This window comes from Belonocnema kinseyi, chromosome 9, assembly GCF_010883055.1.
Source record: "Belonocnema kinseyi isolate 2016_QV_RU_SX_M_011 chromosome 9, B_treatae_v1, whole genome shotgun sequence".
Lineage (NCBI taxonomy): Eukaryota > Metazoa > Arthropoda > Insecta > Hymenoptera > Cynipidae > Belonocnema > Belonocnema kinseyi.
The window spans coordinates 107,685,119-107,695,024 of NC_046665.1; the positions used below are offsets into that span (position 1 = coordinate 107,685,119).

The 9,906-nt window shown below is 28.6% G+C and overlaps 1 protein-coding gene across 1 annotated transcript in view; it reads right to left on the bottom strand.

The window, feature by feature from the left end:
• The window catches only part of LOC117179762 (histone-lysine N-methyltransferase PRDM16-like), a 52,288-nt gene extending 47,179 nt beyond the window's left edge, over positions 1-5,109 (bottom strand). Inside the window, exon 1 of the mRNA XM_033371837.1 lies at positions 4,390-5,109. The gene's annotated coding sequence lies outside the window, so the exon portion shown is untranslated. The remainder of the gene's footprint in view (positions 1-4,389) is intronic.
• Between the last annotated feature and the right edge of the window lie 4,797 nt (positions 5,110-9,906).

Below are 9,906 nucleotides of genomic sequence, written 5' to 3' on the forward strand. Positions count from 1 at the left end.
AAAAGACAAGTTTGCAACAAAATTACAAAAATATCAATTTTAAACCAAAAATAGAATAGGCAATTTTTTAGTTAGGGAAACAAATTGAAATAAATGTTAACCTATAAAATGAATTTTCACTCAAAACAGATACATGTTCAGGTTAAAATAGAACAGTTAAATTTTTAGGAAAAAAATTAATGTTCAAGTCAGTAAAATAAACTTTCAACGAAATAGTTATATTTTCAATCAAAAAAATGAATTTTCAGAGAAGCAGATTATATTTCTACACGTAAAAACGTCTAACACAAAATAAATTAGCTACATTTTCAGGTAAAAAAATCAATTGTCAACAAAAAAAAAAAACTAAATCTTAACCAAGGAAATCAATTTTTTAACCAGTAAGAGAAATTTTTAACCAGCAAGATTAATTTTCTGCCAGAAAAATTAATTTTTAATAAAAATACCTTAATTGTCACCCAAACATTCAAAATTTTAAAAACAATTTTTTTTTTGAGGAATTTCAACCAAAGAAATAAATTTTCAAATCAAAATATGAATTTGTTACTAAAAAAGAATAACATTCTACCACAAATGTCGAATTTGTAACAAAAGACTGGAAATTTCAACCAAATAGTTAAATATCCAACTGAAGAAGATAAATTTTTAACCAAACATAGAATGTTAAATTTCCACTTCAAAAAATTAACTTTCAAACAAAAATAAGAATTTCCAACGAAATTAATTTTTAGGAAAATAGTTCCAGTTTCAACTAGGAAGTGGAATATTAAACAAAAATGAATGCTAACGAAAAATCTAATAGTCGACATTTCAACCAAAAAAAGTTTCACCAATCTTCAACAAAATAGCTACGTCATCATTGCAAATTAAAAAAAGGTGTTCCTTGAAACAAAAAACCATTCCTCTGAGCCAAAGAAACTTTTCTTTGACTGAGAACCCAATAAATATTTTTCCCTACATTTCTTTGAATCAAAGAATCATTTTTCTGAGAAATTAAATTAAAAAGAAAAATAATATTTTCTTGTTTCGATCAAAAGACAAAGTCAGTACCGTTTCTCGCGTCCGGAGACATTGAAATTTATGAACGAGGAAATCTCCTGAATCGCAAACAAACGGCCCGTTCTCAATCACCAGAACAACTTCTTCGCTGATATAAGGATGAGCGTGGGCGCATTTTTCCACAATTTCAATTGCATAAATTTTAATCTGGAAATGCTAGATTTTAAAACGAGAAAGGCTTTCTTAACCCAACTGGATAAGAATCCAGAGCAAGAAGAGATGCCCTAACAGATGTCCTATCAGAAGATCCTGATTGTCTACTTCCATTAACATGAATACAAAAGTGGCTAAACAGGCTTCGCAGTTCAAAAGAAACTCGAATTACAAATTTGTTTCTAAAATTTGAAATATGAAAAGAGTTTTAAGAAACTTTCATCTGGAGATAGACCACATAAAAGGAAAGGGAGTTTCGCTGAATGCGTAAATAGCCTATTCATGCAAAACTGCCTCAGTTAAATTTACTTTTCAGTAATGCGGAAATAAGTAGAAGAAATCATCTAAGTGGAGCATTTCTTTTCTCCACGATGAAAGTGAATTTTTAAGGATTTGAAGAATTTCCATAAAGGATAAACTAATTTTCAAGTTTTCGAAACTCCAAGTCGCTTCAGCAACTGATGGTTTAGAAGGAAATGAAAACAATCTTCTAATAAGTTGGAGATTGATAGGAATACTTTGAATTCTCGGTCAATTATAGGTTTCTCTAAATTAAATGTTCAGTTTTTTATTGTTTTGAAGTATTTGTTTTAATCAGCAAATTATCTACTTATTTATAATTATTAGTTCAACGAAAATGTGTTATCTTACACTCGCATCAAATCAGATGACTTGTAACAATTATATCAACTTTTGATTAGAGTTTTAAATAAATAATAATAATAACAAACCAATTTGTACTTATCAGAACGTCATGAAGTTCTTAAGAAAAGTTAAAACTGAAAAAATTTAGTATTACAAATTTAATTCTAGGTTATTTACAGGTTTTAAGATTTGTTTCGCGATTTAAAAAATTCAAATCCCTCTTTGAAAAAAATCAATTCTTCTTTTTAATTAATGTTGAACGAAATAATTTTTCAAAAATATAATTATAATTGTATTTGTAAATTACTTTTTTCATACAATTAAAATGTGCGATACTTAAAAGTGTAACATGAGATTATTTTTTATTAATTATTTTCTTATAAATTCGTCCTTGTAAATATTGGAATTTTCAGTAAATATGCATATTGTAGATTTGTAATTTAAATAAAAAAAATTTCTAACTACTTGGAGGTGAAAAATTATAAATGACAAAATTTAATTTCGAATTTTTTATTGTAAAAAAATTAAAATTTTGTTTGAAATAATTAAGAATCGAATTATAAGTATGCAAGGGCCAATAATATATAATTGGCAAATAATAGTTTTATTTTAAAAACTGCGAGTTTATAAAATTTAAATGATAATGAAATTGAATTTCAAATACGCTCAAGTAATATTTTTTTAAATTGTTTTCGTTACAAATTATCTTAATAAAAAAAATCGATCCTTTAGAAAAGGCAGATATCGATTATTTCAAATTTTATTTGCAAAATATAATAAGAGTGTGGATTTTATTATTTAAAAATTCTTTACTGAGAGAGCATTGGATAAATATTAATTTACCAAAATATTATTTTCTATTTATTCAACTTATTTTTTAAAAAGAATTTTTCAATTGATGTTTTTTATTTCAGTGAATTTTTACGATTTATAAAGATTCTAGTTAATTTTGAAGATTTTTAACGAATGTCGAAATAATTTTGCAGGATTCCTAAAGATTTCACGAAATTTTAAAATCTTTCGAAAGATTTAAGTGATTTTATAGAATTTACAATTATTTTAAAGGATTTCACAGGATTTTAAAGGTTTTGAGTTTTTTCTGAAATTACAAAAAATTTCAGAAGATTTTACTGGCTTTAAAGAGATTTAAGGTATTATTTAAACATTACAAAAATTGTCAAGAGATTAGGAATATTTCAAGGAATTTCAAAGAATTTTTTACGATTGCGAAAGATTTCTAGGAATTTAATAAATTTTTACAAGATTTAAGAAGGTTTATAGAATTTTAAATTATTACTAAGGATTTTACGGGATTTTCGAACATTTTAAGATTTATTTTTAAACTCCAAAAAATTTCGAAAGATTTAAAAAAAATTTAAGAATTTTGTGGGATTTCCAAAAAATTCGAAAAACTTTACAAGATTGAAGGAATTTTATAGCATTTCCAATTATTTTAAAGGATTGTATGGGATTGTAAAAGATTTGCACTTCTTTCTAAAAATCCGAAAAATTTCAGAAGATTTTGCAAGATTTTAAAAGATTCATGGTATTGTTTTAAGGTTTCAAATGATTTAAAGAGATTAAAAATATCTTAAGAAATGTCAAATAATTTTTTAGGATTTCCAAAGATTTCAAGGAACGAAAGAAACTATTGAAAGGCTTAAGAGATTTTATAGGATTTTCAGTTATTTCAAAGGATTTTAAGTGATTTCCAAAGACAAAATTATTTTTTTAATTTAAAAAAAGTTTAAAAATTAAAAAAAAGTTAAAGAATTTTCTGGGATTTTCAAAATTTCAAGGAATTTCGAATAAGTTTACAAGATTTAAAGGATTTTATAGGACCTCTAATCATTTTAAAAGACTCCACGGGATTTTTAATGTAACAAAGAGCTTTTAATGACTACAAAGTATTTGAAAATTTTTCTATAGATTTTACGGAATTTTAGAAATTTTAAGTTTTTTAAAAAAGATTTTAAAGAATTTCAACAAATTAAAAAAATTGGAAAGAAATTTAAAGAATTTTTAAGGATTGCCAAAGATTTGAAGGAACATCAAAATGTTTCACACGATTTAAAGAGTTTTTAAAGGACCTCCAAGTATTTCTCAGATCTTAAAAATTGCAAAGGATTTCTAGAAAAATGTTCTATTTCAATTCACATTGACCAGTTGAATTTATTCCAATTTTCAACAGTTTCAATAATCAAAAGAAAATCGAATTCTGCTTCAAAAACAAGTGTTAAAAATATTTATAAATTTTGGTGTAATGTTGATTTTTTCGAAAATGGGTGGCGTTTGGTAAATAATGTTTCGGTAAACTAATAGTCAACCAATGGACTCTTAGTTTGAACTTGATAAGATTTAAACAAAATCTCAACACTGATCATTTCCATCAATTTAAATCTCAGTTAATCGAAAATTTCGCAACTCTTTTAGGTTTCTCCTGACCTTCCCTGACCTTCCACTATTCCCTAACTTGTAGCAACCCTGAACATTTTCCCTTAGGAAAAGATTCATAGAAATAAATCTATTTACCTTCTTTGTCATTCCACGATCCGCGGACGATTATGAGAAGCAATCACTGTCACGTTTGTCAAAACCAATGAATTATACACCAATCAGTTAGGGCTATTCACACAAGTTCCCTCGTCGCACTAACAAACACTCACTGAAAATATTATCCTCGAGTCAAAGTCCTTTATAGGTGACACTTGCATCCTAAGGAGGATCAAACCGCCACTCAAACCGTATCCATGGAACAGTCTCACAGTCTCACTGAACCAAAATTGATATCACTTCAAAAGGGTCACTCGTTACACTATTGTCAATTGTCTTGAAATTCAATCCAGGGGCGATGGTTCATGTGTTGGTATAAATCAATACGATCACAAGATCGGACTGCAGGATCAGTGTAGAGTCTTCAGCTGATGGATCCAAGTGTCTTAGCACCAGATGTGTTAGATCCAGATCTGCTGGTTCCAGATGGGTTAAATCCAGATCTGCTGGTCCCAGATGTGTTAGATCCAGATCTGTTGGTTCCAGATGTGTTAAATCCAGAACTCTTGTATCCGGAGGACTGAACTGAACTGGACCCTTGCTCGCCTGGTGAAGGTGTCTTCGAGAGGACAGTCGGGTCCTGACTGGCGGGCCGGACTCTTGCAGGGCGGTTTGGTCCTCCTCTTGGTAATGTTCGTCCAGTTGTCCGTGGCTCGCATTAGCGTGTAATCCCGGTGTAAGGATCTCTAGCGGCGTACTCGTGCTATCGCCGCGTGGTGGTGAGTAAGCGTGGCAGTTGGTGGTGTAAGTATAAGTAAGTAAGAGTGAGTGAGCAATCACTTGGGGCCTCCGATGGGCGGGGAGGAGACCGAACCCGTAGGTTGGTGGGTAGGTTGGTAAGTAGGTAGGTAGGTAGGTTGGTAGGTGAATCGGTGTGGATGAACGGAGCTGTGGAATAACCGTGAGATACGGTAAGGTAATATTCTCCTCTCTCGCGAGTAGCACCACGCCGGCACGCGACCTGCCCTCCCTCCCCTGATCCGCTTCAAGAGCTTAGTTCTCTGGTGTCCTTCCCCCCTGGAACCATCTCTCTGATCCAGAACTGCTGCTGCTTCCACTCCTACGATATAGCTTCTTAGGTCTACTACTCCTACCATTGACTCTACTCTCCTTCACTTAGGAGTAAGCCTCCCAAGTAATTCAAATCGTACCATTCCATCAGGGACCGTTACGATTGTCTCTTCCGAGATAGAAAAGTGGAGTTCCTTGGGAATGATGAATTCTTTCGAGAAGGGATCATGGTCTGAGATGATCTCTTTGTTATCTGGTGAGGACATCTGGAACATGTTGTCGAGTGAGGAAGAACATGGTACCAAATAAGATAGTAACTAGCAAATGATAAGTTGATGATTAAAACTGGGTTTCCAAATGAGGATACTCAACTTTGTGTAATACAACATCTATCTTGTTTTAAGTGATGGTGCTCTAATAATGAGGAACATGGTACCTACATGAAGATAATAACCATAAAATTACTAATAAATTATTAAAACTGGGTTTGTAAAGGAGCGTTAGATGGGATTCTATAAAAGTTCCTCAATACTATCTTCTAACTTCTTCAAGTGAAGATGCTCTAATGACGAGGAACATGGTATATAAATAAATATAGTAATCAGGAAATAATAAGCTGATTATTAAAACTGTGCTTTTATAGAAAACTTATCGACAGTAGATGGTATCTAATAAATCTCTCTGAATACTTTTTAGTTTCTAACATTACAGTGAGCTACTTAGTGCAATATAATGTCTGACTTCTCAAAATGAAGTTGCTCTAATGATAAGTAATTAATGAAGAATAACAATTGTTAATACTTATCAAAACTTTTTAGTTAAGCTGTTCGGGGAACACACATGATGTTCTTTTGTTCAAGAGGACAAACTCGAAAAGAAAATTTGTAATAGAAGATGCTACGATAAATTAGCAACACCAACAGATCTTTTCCAATAATAAAAAATAGTTAACAAAAGCCTGGTAATAATAAAATCCAATAGAAGATTTTGTCGAACAATAAAGAAAAATAAGAGTATGTTCTCTAATAGAATACAAGCTTGTATAGGTGTTTTTTTTATAGATAAAAATCTTCAACAGAAAATGCTATCTAACAATAAGCAAACTAACAAAGGATTGTTATTCTTTAAAATTTTTTCCAACAAATTCTAATTCCCATTTTAGCCTAACTGACGAGATACATTTTGCAGTAGTAGATGATTCTCACCAGAAAGTAGAAACCGCAGATTTCTAATGATGAACAAAATCAGGATAATTTTAAGAATTAAACAAACAACTGAATACGTTATTTAATAATTAATAAAACTAATGGAAGACAAAAAGCCAACAAAGAGAAGAAACTGGAAATTAAACATAATTTAGATAGATAGTATTGATCAATACGCGAAGTCAGCAGAAGATATTCTTCCATTATAAACAAAATTAACAGAAGCACACTGGTAATAAAAAAATAGGAGATCTTGCTCAAAGAAAAAATAAAGAAAAATAAGAGACTATAATCTACATATTCCTTATTAAAAAGAATTCCACACAAGATGGTTTATAATAATAAACAAAGTACAAACGGATTTTTCTTCGCTAAAGAAAATTTGACAAAAAATGCTGATTTCTATTCTAAAATAGCTAACGAGATTGTTGACTATAAAAAAAAACCAAGAGGATGATCTCAATAACAAACAAAAAATTTAAGACTTAACTTCAAGAAGTTGTTTTCAATCAACAAAGCAAGCTTAAAAAATAATTTTAAACCAAAAAAAGGATTTCTCATTAAAGAGTTAAATTTTTAACCAGACATAAGCCCTTAACCAAAAAAACAAATTTTAAACAATGTAGTTTAAATTTGAGCCAAGTAGTTGAATTTTTAATTAAAACAGATTTATTTTAAACAAAATAGTTCAAAATGTACCCAAAAAGATAAATTTTCTCCAAAAAAAAAAAAATGATTTCCGAACAAAGTGATTGAACCAAATATTTGAAACAAAATAGTTGAATACTCAAACAAAGAAGAATCATTTTTAACCTAAAAGTTGCACTTTCATAAAAAATGAAATTTCTACTAAAATAGATGAATTTTTCAAACAAAAAGATGAATCTTCAACAAAAAAGTTGAATTTTCTGTTACAAAAAATCTCTGTTGAATTTTCATGATCAAAATATCAATTTTTAAACAGAAAATAGTTTTCTACGAAAAAATTGAGTTTTGAAACCAAAAAGACGAATTTTTAACCAAAAAAGATTACTTTTTGAGAAAATTGTTGAATTCTTTATGAAATAGTTATATTTTTATTTTAAAAATATGAAATTTATTTTCAAAAAGATGAATTTTTATTTTAAAAAAATCAATTATTCAAATAATAGCTTAATTTTGATTCAAAAAAGATTTCGGTTAACTTTTCAAGATCAAAATATGGATTTTGTAACAAAAAAATATGTTTCTACAAAATAAATTTAATCTTCAATCCAAAAAGACGAATTTTTTAACCAAGAAGGATGTTTTTTTAACAAAATAGTTCAATTATCTACCAAATAGTTACATTTTCATCCAGGAAAGATGAAATTTGTACCAAAACAGATACATTTTTAATAAAAAACGACCAAGTTTCCCGTGAAAAGTTGAAATTTCATCCAGAAAATATTTCAGTTCATTTTTCAATGTAAAAATAGAAATTTTGAATAAAAATTAAATTTTCTATGAAGTAGTTAAATTTTCAACAAAACAGTAGAATTTTTAACCAAAAAGTATGACTTAAAGAAAATAGTTTCATTTTCAAGCAAACAGTTGCATTTTTATCCAAGGAAGATGAAATTTTTCATTGAGCAGATGAATTTTTAATTAAAATTTGTTTCAAAGTCGAGTCTTCTTTATCTAGAAAAGATTTCAGTTATTTTTTTAAACACCAAAATGTTAATTTAAAACAAAAAGTACATTTTCTGCAAAATATTGAAATTTTCAACACAAAAGGAAAGTTTTTAACAAAATTGTTGAATTTACAACCAAACAGTTGCATTTTTATTCAAGAAAGATGGCGTTTCTTTTAAAACAGATAATAAAAAAAAACTTAAAATAATAGTGAAATTTAAAAAAAAAAAATCCAGTTCGAATTTTTATCGAAAAACCATGATTTTTGAATAAGATTGTTAAATTTTTAACCAAACAGTTGCATTTTTCTACGAGAAAAATGAAAATTCTACTGAAAAGGTAAATTTTAAAATGAAAATACAAATATTTAAAGATTTCATTTGAGCTTTTAACACAGAAATCCGAATTTTAAACAAAATAGTTGCATTTTTTAAAGAAAATTGTCAAATTTTCAAGAAAACAATAAAATTGATAACTAAAAAGACGATCTCGAGAAGTTTTTCGCGAATTTTTAAAAATTACCTACTTAGTTCAAGAGGATAAGGTCGTAAGAAAAACGTTCATTGATCAATGGGTAAAAACAGTAGAAGATGCTTTTTAGTAATGATAAAAACCAGCCAAAAAAATATCCAAAGATCTTTTTTTGCCATAGAAAAATGTCAAACAAATGCTGATTCTTATTCCAGCATAAGAAATGATCTTAATAATAAACAGTCGAATGAAAATATTTCTCCATTAATTAATTAAAGTAATGGAAGATGTTCCCAGTACCTAAACCAGAAGATTTAAAAAATATAATTAACGAAGCCACCAAAGACAAGAAAGTAGACAAAAATATAATAAATAATATTGATTACTGTACTCTACGTCATCATTATTGACAAAAATCTGAACACAAGATGCTCTCTAACAATAAGCTAAGTACCTAAAAAATTTTCTTCGCTCAATACAATTTTCCAAAAAATGCTGTTTCCTATCCTAGCATAGCTGACGACATGGCTGACTATGAACAAAACCAAGAGGATGATCTAAATAATGAACAAACATTTTAAGATTCAAATGGAAGACGTTGTTTCCAACCAACAAATAAAGCTAAAGATATTGCCTGACTGAAAAGAAATTCAATAGAAGATGATATTCCTTAGCTCAAAAGGATAAGGTCGCAAGAAAAATTGTAAATAGAAGGTGCTATTGTACAATAAGTAAAACCAGCAGATGTTCTTCAGTAATAGTCAAAACCAGCGAAAGATCTTCCCCCACAAAAAATGAAAAAAATTTTCTAACAGAATATAAATGCAGCCAGGTGTTTCTTAATAAACAGAAATATTCTAGAAAAGACAATGTCTAACAATAAGCAAACTACCCAAAAAATTTTCTTCGCTGAAGAAAAATTTCCAACAAATGATGTTTCCTATTCCAGCATCAGAAATGATTTCAATAATAAACAATTGAATGAAAATATTTGTCCATTCATTAATTAAACTAATCGAAGAAGATGTTTTTCAGTAATAATTAAAACAAGCTAAAGATCTTGCTCAACAATAAAGAAACATACGATAATTATCTAATAGAATACAAACTATCCTAGGCGTTTCTTAATAAAAAGAAATCTTCTAAGACAATGTCT